This window comes from Mustela lutreola, chromosome 7 (genome assembly GCF_030435805.1).
Source record: "Mustela lutreola isolate mMusLut2 chromosome 7, mMusLut2.pri, whole genome shotgun sequence".
Lineage (NCBI taxonomy): Eukaryota > Metazoa > Chordata > Mammalia > Carnivora > Mustelidae > Mustela > Mustela lutreola.
The window spans coordinates 127,726,897-127,745,827 of NC_081296.1; positions in this window are offsets into that span (position 1 = coordinate 127,726,897).

Sequence of the window (18,931 nt, forward strand, 5' to 3'; positions counted from 1 at the left end):
TTCAAATACATACAAAGTCTGCATAACATTTTCAAAACAGACCTTAAAATGTAAGATAGTGACACATTGGGGGATATTTGCAAATTATGTTATAATGTGTTGAATTTTTATGTCTAATTAATGAGAAAATTATCAACAAGTCAACTGAAAAATGGGCAAAAAAACAGGACATTTCTTAGTAAAGGAAGAACAGATGTCTTTCAAACTCATGAACAAAATTTTTGCCTTCATAAGAACTGCAAATTTTAGCTATGATCAAATTGCATTTGAACCTACTGGGTTGGAAAAGATAGAGATCTGACAACATATTGTATTGGCAAATGTATAGAAAAAAAATCCAACTGCACTAAATGTAAATTACTACAACATTTAAGGAGTTCAATTTTGCTATATCCATCAAATTTAAAATGTGCACTTGTTTCAGGATTCCATTTCCCAGAATTCATCTTACAGATTTTCCCTGCCAGGAGCTCAATATATACAGAGATATATTCAATGCAGTATTGTTTGTAAGAGTCAAAAAGTAAACACAGTCTAAATATTCTTCAATAGGGAATAGTTAAAAAAAAATAGTCCATCTATATAATGGAATAGTTGTAACTCTTGAGAATGGCAAGTCCTCTTTTTGTATGTGATTCTATAGAATCTTCTCATTACATACTAAATATGAATGTATATATACATACACATTAGGCATACATATATATTAACATTTATATTTATAGACTAGCTATCTACAGACATAAAAAAGTAAAAAAAAAACACACTTATAAACTACTTCACTAGTACAATCTAGATGTTTTTGTGAAGACATTTTTTATATGTGATTAGCATTTAAGTCAGTAGACTGAGTAAAGCAGATTACCCTCCATAATGTAGATGGGCCTTATCCAATCAGTTAAGGAAGATTTAGAGAAACCTGAGGTCCTCCAAACAGGAAGAAATTCTTCCTCCTCTAAATCATTTTTGACTTAAGACTACAACGTTAATTCTTGCCAGAATTTTTCAGCCTGCTGGCCTGCCCTACAGATTTCAAAAACTTGTCAGCCCTGGCAATCAATGATTCAATTCCTTAAATAGCTCCATCTCTCTCTCTCTCTCTCTCTCTCTAAATATACATTAAATATGTCTGGAGGACAGAAAACAGATAGGTTGACATACTTAAAAAAATGCACATATATGTGTATCTCTATATATCCTTTAATTTATTTTCAATTTTTAATAAACACTGTTATCAACTATTCAGAAATAAACTAATGAGAGAAAAAAAGGAAAAGAAAATTTTAGTCTGCTTATGTGATTAGATCACTGATATTTAAAATTACCCTTATAAATTATCTAATTTGATTCCCACAATAATATTTCTAGGTATGTAGAGTTAATAGTTAATATTATTTATATATGACCTAATTAAAAGATGGAGGCAGAAGCCTGAAGTCTCATAGAAAGAAAGTCGTAGAATCAATAGGTGTCTGACTCTCAGTGAAGTGCTAGTTATATGACAACAGGCTCCCTAATGAGCCTTGGGACAATTAATAAAAATAAAGAATATCTGCTTTAATTTTAGAGATCTAGGTGAACCAAGACTGTGGCAGAGAATGGAGAACATGAAATCACAGGCTTTTAATAAGAAACTGAGGGACTATTAACCTATCCCTAAAAGGATAAGGCCACTAGAGTAATCAGCTAAATTTTTAAGATACCTCATCCACAGGTCAGGTAGCTGTATAATCCTTGTTCATCAAGAGACTTTACTTTGTCCAGGAATTTTGACATACAAAGGAAAGGAAAAGATTGCAATAGCAAGGTGGGGTCCACTAGAATGATCATTCAGACATTCAGATCAGATCCTCAGACATTCCTCCTCCAAAATAGGGCATTTACAACATCTTCATAGTAGGCCCCAGTTTTTAGCATTAAAAATATGTACACTGATTTAGAGATTAGAGGGGACTCATGGGAGTTTCAAGGAGCTGATCCAAGAAATGGGACAGATTTTAAATTGTTCTAACATACTTATGTAACAGCCTATTTAGCCAGAGCGATTTCTTCTCAGTTGAACAGCTATTTTGTTGTTTATGCAGTAAAACTTGAACTGACCCTGTCCCCCCCCGCCCCCCCAGGGGACTTACTTAAAAACAAGTCCTGGAAACCAGTCCCAGGTAACAAAACCCAAATACAAGGGTGGGTCAGGCCAGGCGGAGACATCCAATTAGCGGGGAGTGAACACTCTCTCCCTAGCTACCAAGGAGTGTAGGCCTCACCTTTTGAGTGCCTTTTGGGTGCCAATTCTGACAAAGGTGATAGGCTAGTTCAAATAGCTACTATGGAGTGAATGGTAATTCAATTGGCCACCCGTGTGTGACCTAGCATGACTGAGCAGCTTTCTCTGTGTGTTGCAATCTCATTGGTCACCTGCGTGTGGCCAGGCCCAACCACATGGCCTTTGCTCTATAAATGTTAGTCTGTGAGGCTGTGAGTGGTCGCCCTCTCTGTAAGAGGCGGCCCTGACTGGTTGGTTTGATTCTCGATGTGAAATAAAGCTTTGCTTGTCCTTCACTTTGTATCAGTCTTGCTCCTTTGATCACGGACCTAACACTTGAGGATATTGAAGTCATTGAAAGGAGGAATAAGGGAATTAAGCATGATCATAACTTAGAGATAATACTGACAATAGTTTCTTTTTTCCAAAGTATATGTGACAATTTAAATCAAAGTTTCCAAAGACTGATGGAGGGAGAATACGGACCAGTTGAAAATTTTAAACTCTTTATCAATTTTTCTATTCAATGAAAATGTGGGTGGCCTTGGATAGAGAATGGTTATTATGAAGTTTAGGAAATTTAAGCTTCAGGGACTTGTAACAGTGTTTACATACATTTCTGTTTTTGAAAAATTTGCAAAAATAGTATTTCTTAAATTATTTTTTCCCATGAAAGGACAGATAAAAATAATTTCATTAAGTTCCATAAAACCTACATTTATCTCTCAAGATGGAGACCATGATCCATAGAGTTTTAAGGCTCCTTAGGAATCTCAAACCCTCAAAGGGAGGCCCCAGGTCATGGATGGCACAATGATGAACTAATCAGCATAATAAGATCTGAGAAGTGTGTTTTCTAGGATGCCTCCAGGAAGCAAATTAAGAGATGCAAAGTATTTAGAGAGAGAGGGAAGAAAGTAAAGTGTTAATGTAGTGTCATTCAAATACCCCAAATCCTAAGTGAAGTCTGGGAGACCCAAAGATGCTTTGAGTAGAGTGTTATTGCAGTGAGCAGTAACAGAAAGATGGTTGATTTCTGGTTTTACACTGACAGAGAGACTGACAGAGAGAAGACAGCTAATTGGGTATAGGATAAAAGAAAAAGCAAATCTTCACTAATAGTTAGAAGTTCTTGCCAGGCAAGAGCTAAAGAACATTTCCCTATATGGACGGGGTGCTTAAAAAGCAAAATAAAACAGGAGCTTCACTTGAACTCTGGGTCACATGGCTACAGAGTCAATGAAAGCAACATGGCGCCGTGCCAGCAGCTGCTGACCCTTTATCCAGCTCAGCAAACCTTGAGCTCCGAAGTGTAGGGTTTCAGGATGAATTTCCTCCCAAGCGGCATCAGGTAGATTCATGATGCCTCCACACTGCAGGATGGAGAAGAATGGAGGAGAAAGGGTGGCTTCATCTTGATGAGGGAGCAGAAGGCTTGCTGAGGACAGGCAGAAGCTAACAACCCCACAAACCATTCCATGCAAGGGATATGTGTGACATTCCTCAGGCATTCCTGGCTGCCCTAAAGGAAAAACAGTTCATTTACAGAGATTACAATCCTGCAAGACAACAGTCTCCCTCGGTTTACAGATGTTTTAGCGATCTACAAGAACAAAGCATTTCTATCCATGGCCTAGCTTCCAGAAAGAAATGCAGATACAATTAAATGTCCTTATAATCTGCAGCCCATTAACAGACACTTGATGTGGGCAAAGTGCAAAGCTCCTCCAGGAAGCTCCCAGCAATCTTATTGCTAATGCCTTACTACAAGGAAAAACAACCTTAACTTGGCAATGGCCAGGCCTCCTGTATCTCTGACTCTTCCTTAACATACAAAAACCCTTTTCCACACCTCTCCCAACTCCTAAGTATATAGTCAGTCACACCTCATAAACCCAGGGCAGCAACTCTTTCTGCCCAGGGGTCCTGTCCCTGTACTTTAGTAAACCACTGTTTTGCATCAAAGATGTCTCAAAAATTCTTTCTTGGTTGTAGGTTCTGGCCCTCATCTCACCAAACCTAACCTTTATTCCAAAACCCATCAGTCAGGCAGGCTTCTGTGAGCTCAGACAGGCAGCAACATTGAAGACATATTCTGGAAGCCGAGATGTAGGTACATGCTGTCATAGTTTAAGAGACCATTTTGGAAGACTTGAGGTGAAATTGCAGAAGAAAGTAAATAGGAACAGGAGACAGAACAGGTGGACACTTAGTGGGAAATGCACTACCGCAGTCTTGAGAAGTTGGAAGGGAAATGTCAGTAGGTACCAGGTATCTCTCATGTTTCAGGCATGATGTCAATGCTTTGTGAATGTTCATGCATTTTCCAATTTTCCTCAGATTACCATAAGATGGAAATTAATGTGCCTGTTTTAAAGATAAGAAGGTGGCATGTAGGGACAGTTGGAGATGACTTAGGTGACTATCCTACCATCATTAAGTGGCAAAGACAGTGTGGAAGACAGAATCTACTACCACAGAGTCCATGATCTTTTTTCTCTGTCCCACTGACCTTAATGTGCTATATAACAGGAGCCAATCTTTGACAAAAGACAACAGAATCAGTCTCCCTAGGAAATGGGTTGGATTGGCTTGGTTACACAGACCAGATTGATGCCAAGACAACTTGGAACTTCCTTTTCATGTTGCACACCACTTGCCAATCTTCCTGGACCCCCTCTCTTCATCTGTCAGGAATAGAAGGTTTTGTGGAAAAAATGAAAAGCTCATTAGAGACCCATATTCCAGAAGCAAGGGTCTTGAGGTATTTGGTGAAAAATGTGGTTGGTTGGGCCTCCAGGAATAAGAATGAAAAAAGAAATATGGAATTTTTTCCACTATTATTTTTTCTCTGTATCTTTGATTGATATGACTACTTTCTATTTAATTGAAGCCAATTCAAGTTAAACATATAGAATGAACCACATCTAACAACTACTTAGTTTGAAGCATTTATTTGAACACCCAGTATGTACAAGACATTGAAGATTTAAAGGAACAAGATGCAATCCTTACCTCTGAGAAAGGTATAATATATCTTCACAGCTTGTTGTCAACAATTGCATTTCAATAGAAAGCTGGAGGCAGGAATAAGTATGATTAAAAGCAGTAATTCTTAAGGTTGATAAGAGATATATTAAGTAAAATATTATTTATCTTCTTTTTAAGCTACATGCTTTAAAAAAATTCGCACTCATTCATCTTGGGAAATTTTTATCTTCCTAATAAGAGGGAAATTTATGAACCTGAGCTATTGCAGAGACAAGAGATGTGTCTACTAATGATGAGGACCCATGCAATAAGTTTGTTTTATCCTGGAAATCCAAGGGGACTATTTTTTCCCACTGTATTCTAAGCTATTTTTATAGAAGGATTACAATTGGTGTTAATTATTTAAGTAGTTTTTTCCCTGCCTACTATATCATGTACTGTGTTAGGCGTATTGCTGAATAGTGATAAAAAGTGACACAAAAGCAAACACTGTTGTTGAAACACCTTTCTCCATGGCCCTTGATTTTCAAGTATTTGCCTACAGGGATCTACTATAAGAACTTCATACGGCTTGATGGCTTTCTTCCACCCTGCCTGCTGAGTGTGGGCTCTGGGTGCCAAGATCCACTCTCTCTCCAAAGAGCAGCCCTCAGAAAATGCGGGATGAACTGTAAAAAATAAACACTCTGGTTTCTTCTTCAGAAGGGGAACTACTCTCACTGCCCTGTCTACAGAGAGAATGAGGTAGGTACATTTTATCAGCTTCCATTCTCATGTACCTTGTTTTTCTGCTCTCCTTCCTGTGTTTCTGGTGAGCAGCACCTCAAACTCAAATTCTTGTCTGAGAGCCCCCTTCTGGCAGAGTTCAACCCAAAATAAATACATAATCACCATTCCTATTCTGAGGAGGTTACAGTGTAGTGAAGTTGGAGGCAATTACAAAGGTTGGGGGGAGGAATAGAAAGTGTAGAGGTTGGTTCAAAGGCCACCTCCAGGTACAGTTCTTAGTGATGTAGACTAAGGTGATAGCTATAGAGGTCAAGAAATGGATGGATCTGAAAAATCTTAACAGTTTAAAATCAAGAGGAATTGATCACAGATTAGAACAGAACAGTGTTGTTTTCTGCAGGATAATATGGATTTGAATGGAAAGACTGTCTAATTTTAGATTCATCAATGGTATTGTGTGGAGTATAATTATATTTCTCGTCAAAAAGGACATAGATCCTTAGACTCATTCATTTCATTGATAGCTTAGAATATTTATTTGTTCAAGTGTGGCACCCCAACACACACATAAAACCAGTTTGTGTGAACACAGAAATACTTGCACTTTATTCTTCCTAAATTTAATTAACTGACTCAATCGTGTATGAACACCTAACACCATGTCTGTCACACAGTAGGGCGGTTTTTTGTTTCTTATTCTTTTTAGACTTTATTTTTTGAAATAATGTAAGACTCACAAGAATTTGAGCACAAGGTTCTCCTGTACCTTTCACTCAGATTGCTCCAAATATAAAATTGGCTTCTGAGAACTAAGACTTGAACGTAGTGAAGGCTATTAACTACACTGTACACCTTACATGGCTATCAACAGATTTTCAATGGAGTCATACAGTTTTAGTAAATGTCTGATGAAGGCATAGTATAAAAGCTTCAATTCTCTTGTTTTCCTTTTGGTTTTCTGTAATAGTAAGAAGGACTTCTTAAAGAATAAGACAGACATGAACCACAGATACTGCTCAGACGTCCTCTGTGTGAGAATATGTGATGGCAGTGAGAGCGGGGAAGGGAGGTACTGGGGAAGGGGAGAGCGTGTAATGAGATATGCCAATGGGACATTTGCTTACTTTATAATTAAGAAAAACTTTGCAGGAGGGCCTCTAATTTCAAATTACAGTGATATACTGACCCTGCTTTTTTGGAATTTACAATCTGGTCTAGACAATGCATATAAGGCAGTCAAGATGGCTTAGTATATGATCAACAAGCCAGACAGACCCACTCAGACATTTCCTAATAGTATGATTTAGGGAAAAAAAATGTATGTCAAGTTTTTATAACATGGAAAATAACTGACTTTTTCTAACCACAGAACTTGATCTTGACTAATGTGTAAGGAAGTGCATTTCTGAGTGATGTTGTTTATTTATATAATTCCTTTGAGGTTATACAGCTTTATTATGACATTAATTTGGTGGATTTACACATAGAAAGGCATGACATTAGTTCATATAAAGTCACAGCTTTTATCTCAAAAGAACTCTTGCTGAATGTTTGAATGGAAATACAGAAATTCCCTTGAGTCTAGACCTTGAAGTCTACATTCTTTGTTTCCAGCCCTAAATTAAACTCTTTCCTTTTTATATGGCTTGTTTCTTTATTTCTTTCTAGTATTTTTGGATAATTAGATTCCCATGAAGGAGCATTGAGATCAGAGGCTCTTTAAATTGTAATAAGTAAAAACAAACCACTGGTATATCTCACATTTTCTCAGAGAAAAGAGTTCATGTAATTTCCCTGAAATTTGGGAAGATTGGGGCTCCTGGGTGATTCAATGGGTTAAGCCTCTGCCTTCGGCTTAGATCATGATCTCAGGGTCCTGGGATTGAGCCCCACATCAGGCTCTCTGCTCAGCAGGAAGCTTGCTTCCCCCTCTTTCTGACTACTTGTGATCTCTGTCTGTCAAATAAATAAATAAAATCTTCAAAAAAAAAAAAAAGGAATACAACTAAAAAAAATAAATTTGGGAAGATGACTACCCTATTTGTCTCATTTTTTATAAAAATTTTTTTTACATAGCCTTTTGTTTGTCATTAAAGTAATGACTGATTTTTATACTCTAAAGTATATGATATTTCTTTCTTTTATAATTACTTATTTTATTCCACAGTGCTTTTGACATCTGCATACTTAAGTTTCTTTTGTCTCAGTGTAAGATTTGCTCCAACCAAAATTTCCTAAAAGAAGCATAAAGTTTGATTAATTAGGAAGACATTGGCACTTTGTCATTCATTAGCTGGGGTGCTTTCTTAAGTGGTATGGGAACCCAGTTTATTTATCCAGCATGTATATATGTGATGGAACACATGTCCCTGCTTGTTTAAGATGCTGGGGACACATGCACAATATACCTCACCAGTTCTTAGCATAGATCCCTGTCCTTGGTTTAACCAGGTCATTTTAGTCACTCAGGCATATCCAGAAAAACAAAGAGTCAGCCAAACAAATTATATTGATATCCATTCAAACTAAGTTCACCAACAGCAGCAGTTCCTCAGCTCATGGAGGTGATTGTACTCACAAGATTATCAATTTTGTGCAGTTTCCAGCATGAAACTCAATATAATCATCTGTTTCAATAAACTTCACATAATAATAAACAAGGAAGATAGAACTGACTTGATAATTTAAAACAAGTCATGCTACCTACTGCTCAATCAAATGCTAGTCAAGACTGGAGTGGGTGGGGCACCTGGGTGGCTCAGTGGGTTGGGCCGCTACCTTCGGCTCAGGTCATGATCCCAGGGTCCTGGGATCGAGTCCCGCATCTGGCTCTCTGCTCAGCAGGGAGCCTGCTTCCCTCTCTCTCTCTCTGCCTGCCTCTCTGTCTACTTGTGGTCTCTGTCTGTCAAATAAACAAATAAAATCTTTAAAAAAAAAAAAGAATGGAGTGGGTGGAAGCAAAACAAAGCAAAAAAAAAAAGAAAGAAAAGAAAAAAAGAGTCCTGAATTTTCAGGTAGAGACCACCAAGGGGCCAACCTTAAGGCCCATTTCTCCTTCTTCTTCTTCTTCTTCTTCTTCTTCTTCTTCTTCTTCTTCTTCTTCTTCTTCTTCTTCTTCTTCTTCTTCTTCTTCTTCTTCTTCTTCTTCTTCTTCTTCTTCTTCTTCTTCTTCTTCTTCTTCTTCTTCTTCTTCTTCTTCTTCTTCTTCTTCTTCTTCTTCTTCTTTTTTTAAAGCAAAACTTGAGGTAAGCTTGATTAAGATAAATATAGTGTTCCTAAAACCTCAAAGCATTTCCAGAGATGCTCTAAGAAATGACTTGGAGATGTCATTAATTCTGACATTTAATTGCATTTCAATTTATTTCACACTTTCTAGACTTGAAGGATTTATAATTTAAGTCTCTTATCTGAGGGAAGAATGAATAATTTGTTTCAATTGTCTGTTGTTTCAATTAGCCTCTGGTGATCGTTTCATATTTAAAGGGTTCATTTTGGGAAGATTTGTTTCTGCCTCCTGAACAAAAGGGGGAGAAAGCAGAAGTCACAGAGATGGGGAGAAAGCAGAAGTCACGGAGATTCCCCACAGCTACCTCATCCTCCTGGGGACTGCCTTGAACAGATCTGTCTTTTGTGGGTTGGATTACTTGATGGAAACATATTTTTATTCACTATCTTATTACAGAATTATTCAGTGTGGGACTGAAGGGGAAGCCTGCCTCCCCTCACCCCTCCCAATGACTGCCTTGCTTTTTATGCATGCTAATTATAAAGGAGCTAATGAGATTTGGAACTATAATCATGAAGAAAAAAAAATTCTCATTGTGTCCTTGTGGATTCCAAGAATATTCCATTATTATTATTATTATTATTATTATTATTTTTAGTACCACTGCATTGAATTGTCTATTCAGAGTTCAATTAATTGACTTTTTTTCTTTTAGTCACAAGACATTGGAACATCGTCATACTTGTAAACCAATAGCAGCATTCTGTTAGAACTAATGCATGGTGGAAAGGGGGCAAGGCCTTTGTCTTCTGAGGCTTCTTATACTGTTAGGGAACTAAATAAACAATGGAAACACAGAAGAGTAGTGCTTCAGCAACACTTGTGACCAGCGAAAGAACCTGGGTTTGGGAATGGAATTTGAATCGTGGTTCAGCCACGACATTGAGAAATATAGTTAAAACTCTCTTACTTCAGTTTCATTATTTGAAAAAAATAGTGGGAATAATGTTTTCTTTTGGGAGGGGACTTTACAGTGAGAATCATGTGACCTAATACATGGAATGTGCAGAGTACACACCGTCTTTGCTACCAAGGAGGCCACCGAGTGTTAGTGTTCATTTTCTTCTTTATTTTCAGTGTCTCCCTTGTGGTCTTAAATATCTCCTGTACTGAACTACTTCTGTAGGATTGGCTTTTTATTTACTTATCCTAAAGGACAATTTTCTAAGTAAAATTGTTCGGATTCGTACAAATAATGTGTTATGGTCTGATTGCAGAAATACTTGCAATGCTTCATTCCTCCATGGGAAGCACATTCTGTTTAATGTGACTTTGTAGCTCTTTCCATTAAAAGATGGTTTCTTTTTTTTTTTTAAAAGATTTTATTTATTTATTTGACAGAGAGAGATCACAAGTAGGCCGAGAGGCAGGCAGAGAGAGAGAAGGAGGAAGCAGGCTACCTGCTGAGCAGAGAGCCCGATGCGGGACTCCATCCCAGGACCCTGAGATCATGACCTGAGCCGAAGACAGCGGCTTAACCCACTGAGCCACCCAGGCGCCCAAAAGATGGTTCTTTTTCCCACCCTTGACCCTGAACAGGCCTCGTGACTGAATCTAATCAGGGGCGTTTCATTGTATATCATTTCTTAGCCTAGGTCTCAGGAAATCTATGTGCTTTTGGTTTCCCTCTTGTATTCCTGCCATGTTATGAATACAAGACAAAACTGGCCTACTGGAAGATGGAAGTAGGGTGGCCTAGTTGCCAGTCATGTTAGAATGGCAGCCAGTCAATCATCAAACCTGTGAATGAGCCCTGGCAGAAGCCAGAACAGCCCAGCCAAGCCCAACAAAGCCCAGCCAAAGTTAACAAAGATGCTGAAGGGACTCATAGCTGACAAGATTCATGATGGAGCTTATACATGATAAAAAGAAGTACTCAACAAAATCATAGATGCCTGAGCTGAATAAATATTATTATATTAAGCCATTAAGTTGTGTGTTAGTTCATTACGCAGCAATTTATAACCCATACATGAAGATGGTTTCTGGCTGTATTCGATGACTTTCTACCAATTTAGTTAGAGGAGTTGGGAAGGCAACTATAATTACTATCCAAAGTAACTATAGAGAACATAAAAATGCTTTTAATTAAAATTCATCAGTAAGAAATTCATTTTGGATAACAAGTTCTTTTGCAGTTAACCAAACACTCTTAAAGGAGACTTGAGAAAACCCATAGGCACTGTGTGTCAGATAGGCAAAGGTTTCATGTCAATAGCATAGATTGTCTTACTGCATTCATTCATTTATAAAATACCTATGTTTTGGGGTCTGTGATTGCTTTCACAGATACAAAATAGCACTGTCTCCTGAAATAAGAAGTTCAGCTTCTAAACAATGTGACATGTGACAACATACAGTACAATGAAGTCAATGCTAAAACAAAATAAGCAGAACAAGTGGCCCCTTGAAGAATACAACAGCTATGAAGTGGTAAGTCCTTAAATAGTGTATTGTAAGGAGTTCCAAAAATGTTAAGCTAAGATATAGATGAGAAAGCGTGGAAGACAAAATTTACCTTCAAATTAGGGAGATGATTTCATCCAGGTTATTGCAATGAAAAGGATTTTCATTTGTAAGGACCATCTCGAGGAAAAGGAATGAGACTTGGGGTATTACAGAGGCAAATTAACCAAGGAGTCATCACTGAGTCTTCTGGGAGTCATGAGAAAAGGTGGAGGTGGGTCTTATCATAAGATTTATAGGAATCATTGAGGAAGAGTATAGTTGGTACTAGTAACCAAAATATGTACTAGCAGAGCAGTCCTTTGTCATTAGCTATAAAAAATGTTGGGACAATTTCTAGATCTATCCTGCTTTGCAGGAACACATGGCTCAGATAAGGGTCAATGTCGTCAAGGGCTAACATGAAATTGAAGTAAGGATACACTAATGTTTATGTTATTAATTCATATTGTGTATAGCTGGCATACCTATAAATCATGTCTTGTGTGATTTTGAATTTTTCTTACTTTCAGTTTAATGGCCTCCTATTATTTTCTGAAAAAATACAAATTTATGATCCAAAAGGAAATGGCACCAGCTTCTCTGTTCATTCTATAATACAATGGAATGATATCCATGTGGACTGTGTGAGTAACAGCCATTGTGGGTCATGGACAAAGTGGAGACAAGGTTACCTTGTTTCTGGTTCATTCCTTCAAGAGTATTTTCAAAATCACTTCCACATCACCCTCTGCGTCCATTCACTCCCATTTTATTCCTTTATTCTTCTCTCTTGCCTCCCCATTTTCTTCGTCTTCTTTACTTCTCCCCCTTTCTCAATTTGTTTTTTCCTCTTTAATCACACCATGATTGAACTTGGATCAACCATCAGCAGCTCTAAGATATTACACATACACATACACAAACACATACAAACAGTTGGACTTTGCTTAACTGCTATCATGTTGTTTTATCTTAATAAGAATTTCCTGCAATGAAATGAAAAGATTATAAGAATGGAAACTGGCTTATGTTTAGTTTTCAGTGCCAGGAGAGATCAAAGTAGAGCTGGCTGACCTGCTGGCAGAAACTCTGTCAGAGGGATAGAGTGACTACTTTAAAATGAGTGATATTTATATAATTTTCTACAAATTGCATATATTTTATATTATGTATGTGTACATATACATATTTATGTATATATATATACAGTATTGACACAGACATATGCTGCTACACTTATCTATTTGTACACATATTTTTACTTAGCTCACATCTCTGACTCTGTCCTTATGTCTCCTGCTTTTGCTCATATTTTTTTTCATAAATTTTATTTTTTAGAGTAGTTTTGAGGTTACAGCAAAATTGAGCAGAATGTACAGAAATTTACCTTATATTCCTGCATCTGAACACACAATTTTCCCATTATCAACATCCTCTACCAGAGTGGTAAGTTTGTTACAATTGATGAATTTATACTGATACATCATTATCACCCAAATTCCAGCTTACCTACGGGTTCATTCTTGGTGTTGTACACCAAGGTACATTGTATTACCCTAATGCAAAACGCTGAAACACCAAACACAGGAACTCTCATTCACTGCTGGTGGGAATGCAAAATGGTAGTACAGGTACTTTGGAAGACAGTCTGCCAATTTCTTAAACATATTCTTACTCTATGATCCAACAATTGTGCTCCTTGATATTTGCCCAGAGGTAAAAACTTAAGTCCATACAAAAACCTGCACACAGTTGTGTGTAACAGTCTTATCTATAACTGGCCAAATTTGGAGGCAATAAGATGTTCAGTGGGTGAATGGGTAAGTTGTGGTACATCCAAACATTGGAGTATTATGTAGGGCTGGAAAAAAAAAAAAAAGGAGCTATCAAGCTATGAAAAAATATGGAGAAACCTCAAATGCATATTACAAAGTGAGAGAAGTCAATCTCAAAAGGCTACAAACTGGATGAATCCAACTATATGGCATTCTGGAAAGCAAAATTATGAAGACAAGAGATTGAAGGTTGCCATGGGTTGCTGTGAGTAGAAGGAGGCATGGCATGAAAAGGTGAACATAAAGATGTTTTATGGTAAGAAAAATTTTTATGAAAATACTCTGCATATAAAAATGATGATATGTCAATATTCACTTGTCCAAACTCAGAGAATGTACAATAGACAGAGTGGGCCCTCAGGTTAACTTCAGATCATGATGTGTTAAATGTGAGTTCATCAGTTTTAACAAACGTTGCCTTGGAGAAGGATGGATGTTATTCCTGGAGGAGGAGGCTCTGATGTGTGGGCACAGAGAGGAACTGGAATATCCCTTTGCTATGGCTGTACCAACCCTGTACATCCATTTTGCTGTAAACCTAAAGCTGATGTAAAAAATAAAGTTTTCTAAAATTGTATTTGTTGTTTTTTATGACCATCTGATGTAGTCTAAATCATAGTAGCTTTTAACATGTATCAAAACCCTGCTAAGCTCATTTCTTATTAGTCCTTATGTATAATTTTAAAGGAATTATTTTATCATCCATTTTCATAAAATCAGAAACTGAGGACTTGAGGTTTCAGTGCCTTTCCTTGGAACATGAAAGTCAATGTCATGGTAGTATGTACGGATATGGGTTTTCTGACTACCACATTCCCACTAAGGAAGAAGCCATAAGTCTTCCATGGGAAGTAAATCTCTGTGGCAGAAAGCCTGGGCTGCTTCATTTGTAAGGTGAGGTTCATGTAAAGACATATTTACACAATTTTGAGAATCAACTCTAGTGTATTTATGTTTCACATGTTAATTTAATTTCTTCTTGAAAATATGGATACAGCTGCCTTGTCTCATTTCCTTGGAAAATATTACAAATCTTTAGTTTGTGAGGTTCAGATTTCCTTCTGTTTTCCACTCAAATCCATTTTCGCATATAGCAAAAAGAGGTTATTCTGAAATATAAGTCTGACCCTTTATATCACTAGTTACAAACTTCGGAGCCTCGCCCTGCCTAGAGTGATGGCTCCCAAATCAGTTGCACTTCAGATGGATCTGGGCGTTTCAAAAATATAGATTTCCTAACCCTTACCTCAATTATTGGAATTAGAGTCTTCAGGTATCACGTTGGATTTCTACACTCTTACTGGTCTTTCTAGTCTGGCTGCTTCTCTGCATTCAAGACAAATTAAATGTATTATTCTGTGTTAAATAACAGTAAATTGTTCTTGATTGTTTTAACCCTCTTTCTATAGATTATCTCTTTTGAGATAAGGCAATTTCAGATATATCTACTAAAGCTTAATGAGTGCTTTTATGCATGTGCAAAAGAGACTTCCTTCTCCCCCTCTTACCCTCATTCTTTCAAATTTTACAACCTCATGAAGCAGCTTTCTTCATCTTGAAAACAACTTCCAGAATTTGAGATTAAACTCAAATGTTTAAAGACAACAACACATACAGAGTAAATACACCATAGAGCCAGTACATTAAATCACTCAATGTTTTAACAATAAAGAAAACAAAACTCAAGCAAGTTGAGTTGCTGGAGGTCATGTTGGAAACTGAGAATGACCTTAGACCTTTCCAGCCTCTGGCTTCAGACCATTCTCAGACTGCCTCCCAGCGGATCCTCACCTGCGATCCAATTTTGACAATGAGTTGAGATAGCGGGAAGAACAAACACAAACAAACAAAAAACATCATAATGAAGAAGGTATTGCTATTTTGTTTCCTTGTTGAAATTTTCTAGGATACAAGCACATTGTCTAAGGATCCTTTAGCGGTTACTTAATACCTCTGTGCTTTAATTTTTCTCATGGATCAGAAGGAGAATGGTAGTCCTGATCTCATAGGGCTATTATTACAGAGATAAGTTTTATTATGTATTTTTTTTTTTTTTTTTAAAGATTTTATTTATTTTATTTGACAGACAGAGATTACAAATAGGCAGAGAGGCAGGCAGAGAGAGAGAGGAGGAAGCAGGCTCCCTGCCGAGCAGAGAGCCCGATGCGGGACTCGATCCCAGGACCCTGAGATCATGACCTGAGCCGAAGGCAGCGGCTTAACCCACTGAGCCACCCAGGCGCCCAAGTTTTATTATGTATTAAACACATACAACAGTGCCTGGATATAGCCAATGTGATGCAAGAATTAGCTGTCATTATTGTCATAATAATTTCTTGCATTTCTGTTTTTTTCTGAATGTTATTTTATTTTATTTATTTATTTGACAGAGAGAGGTCACAAGTAGGGAGAGAGACGGGGAAGCAGGCTCTCCACTGAGCAAAGAGCCTGATGCAGCGCTTGATCCCAGGACCCTGAGATCATGACCTGAGCCAAAGGCAGAGGCTTAACCCATTGAACCATCCAGGCACCCCTGTTACTCCTTTTAATCAGAGAAGCAGACTCCCTGAATACTTCCTCTCCTGGTGTTTGTGTGTCCCAGCTTGTGCTGGCTCTTCCCACTTCTTTAAATCCATTTTTCCTTCCTGACTACCTGCCTTGCAGCCTTCAGCTCCAGCACGCAGATAACAGGCTTTCAGAGACGGCTTAACCAGCTCTCACAATTGCCCAAGGCTGGATCTCTGTAGCAAATCCCTTCATATAAATTCATAATTCAGTCTCCCAAAATTTCACCTAAAGATATAATCAGAAAATAAGAAATGTTTGCATGCAAGGGTATTTGTCATAACATCATCTAAAACAAATGTACAAAACAAGTGGACTTACACAAATTTACCTAGTAATAGGGTAATTGTTAATTATAAGAACGAAGTTACCTTCACTTAGTCATGTAGCTAAAGAAAGCAAAATATTAAATTTATTTTTTCTCGGATCATGCGCATGTTATGCCCAAAAAGGAAATCTGGACAATATGCTAAAATTTTATGTTGGAAAGATGAATAAATATTATTTTCCAAATGTTAAGTAATTGAAGTGGAAAAATATGGACTTACAGATAATTTTAATTATCTAGCAATAACATGCTAAATATTATATCATAAAATTTCTGATATAAGCATTAATAGCTTTCATTGTAAACATAAATAAAAGATTCAAATATAATTAAATAAATTAAAATGACAACAATAGAATAGAAAGCAAAAGATTAATATTTTATTATATAAGGCTCACATTTGAAATGATAAAAACAATATTAGGACCAAACTAGAGAAAGGAGGAAGTAATATGAACTGCTACTTCCAAAAAAAAAAAAAAAAAAAAAAAAAGGTCGATATGATGATTAAGTAATCAGTTAAAGCATCACATTGAAAATAACATAAATAATTTAAAAAATTCATTTCCTATTGAGTCTGGAATAAGTCTGGTGCTCAAAAATCATTACTGTTATTGTTTTTAGTAGGCCGCAGAATGAGAATAAACTAGCAAAGGATAAAAAAGGAACCAAGGCAATGCTGGTGAGTCTGTCATGCGAACACAACTTTCTCATGCACTCCAGTATAAACTTCTAAAATATTTATATACTTTGATCTAGTGAGCTGGTTCTGGCACATGATTTTGTGAGCATAATGAAACTATGGGTAATTACCAAAAATGCTGATAAATGTATTTGTACATAAACTCATCACAATCTTATTCATAATAGCCAGAAAATAGATAAAACATAAAAAGCTAGCCACTATTCAATTAGTCACATAAATTATGGATTATACATAAAATGAACTGTCATGGAACCACAGATAAGTATGTTTATAAAATAGTTTAATTACATAGAAATGCTTATTCAATAGTATTGTATTTATAATAAAATGAGATAAAATGATCCCAACTACAGAAATTAAAAAAAAAAAAAGGTGATCTCTAAGAATGGTCATTTAAGACTTGTTCTTGACATTTCATTACAGTTTAAAATATGCAAAAATTATTTTCCATATTGATTGGAGAATGAGAGGGTAGAGCATTTGAGGAAGTTGAAAGACCATCTGCAAGGTTAGGAAGCCTTATGTGCAAGACCTGGAAGTTCAATAAAGCATGAAGCGTCCACTCCATGTTGGGGCTATTAGGGTAGATAGGATCCTCATTATAAAAGACCAAGTGAGTTATGTTATGGAATTTGGATTTTATCTTCCGTGTTGGAGCAAAAGAAAAAATTTCCCAGAGAAAATGATGACCTAAGATCTGCATTATATAGTAACATTTAGAAAAGTAAAAATAACATCAACCAACACTTATTGGGGGCTCACTCTGTTCCAGACCCTGTACTGACTACTTTATGTGTATCATTTCATTCACGCCTTGCAACTTCTGCTTTGACACAGACATACTATTTGAAAATGTGGGTATTTTAAATAGATGCTAAAGGCAATATTGTCCTTTCAAGCAAGTCCACATTCCAGAAGCATAATATATGGCACACAAAGGAGCTAGGAGGAACAAAAAAAGAAAAGGAGCAGTTTGAAATCTGAACAAATAAGAATCACTAAACCATCAAAAGCAAATAGAGTAGAGACTCTACTGGGAAGGGTTTTTGGAGACTGGGGACAAGAAGAACACTTTAACCATGAGATCTGCAAATGTCAGGCAGGAAGAAAATTTCTTTTATAGGGAAGGATAAACAAGGCTTGGAAGAATGTGGAGGAGAGGGATGTCAGGGAATGTTTTTCACTGAGGTCAGCCAACTGTCCCTAGAGGTTCTTAATGAGGGGCTGCATGCTGGCTCAGGGAAGTGTTAGTCCTGCCGAATGTTCTATCCCTGCACACGTGCATAGTGTGGTATAGAAATATAGGGATAGTCTATGACACCTGAGATGTAGTGTAGTCTCCTGCCCAAATCTTCACCTCCTCTCTGTTCTCAACACCAAAACCTTTGTTGACATTTCCAATAACTCTTTCCTGAACTTTTACAAAACCCTGTTATCTAATCTCTATGTTGTCTGCCTGTTCCATACCTGATCCTTGATTTTTTAAAAAAAGAAATCTGATTGTGTCATTTCTATGCTCTACAACTACTATAGATACTCTACTGCTTAGGACTGATACTGCTTCTCCTTCTCATCTGATGCTTGGCATTTATTCTTAAAAAAATGGAATATGCCAACCAAAAAAGTCTCCTTCTTATTTAATCCTACTGTTAATTTTTTAATTAAATTTGTTTATTTATTTTAATAAACATATAATGTATTTTTATCCCCAGGGGTACAGGTCTGTAAATCGCCAGATTTACACATTTTACAGCACTCATCATAGCACATACCCTCCCCA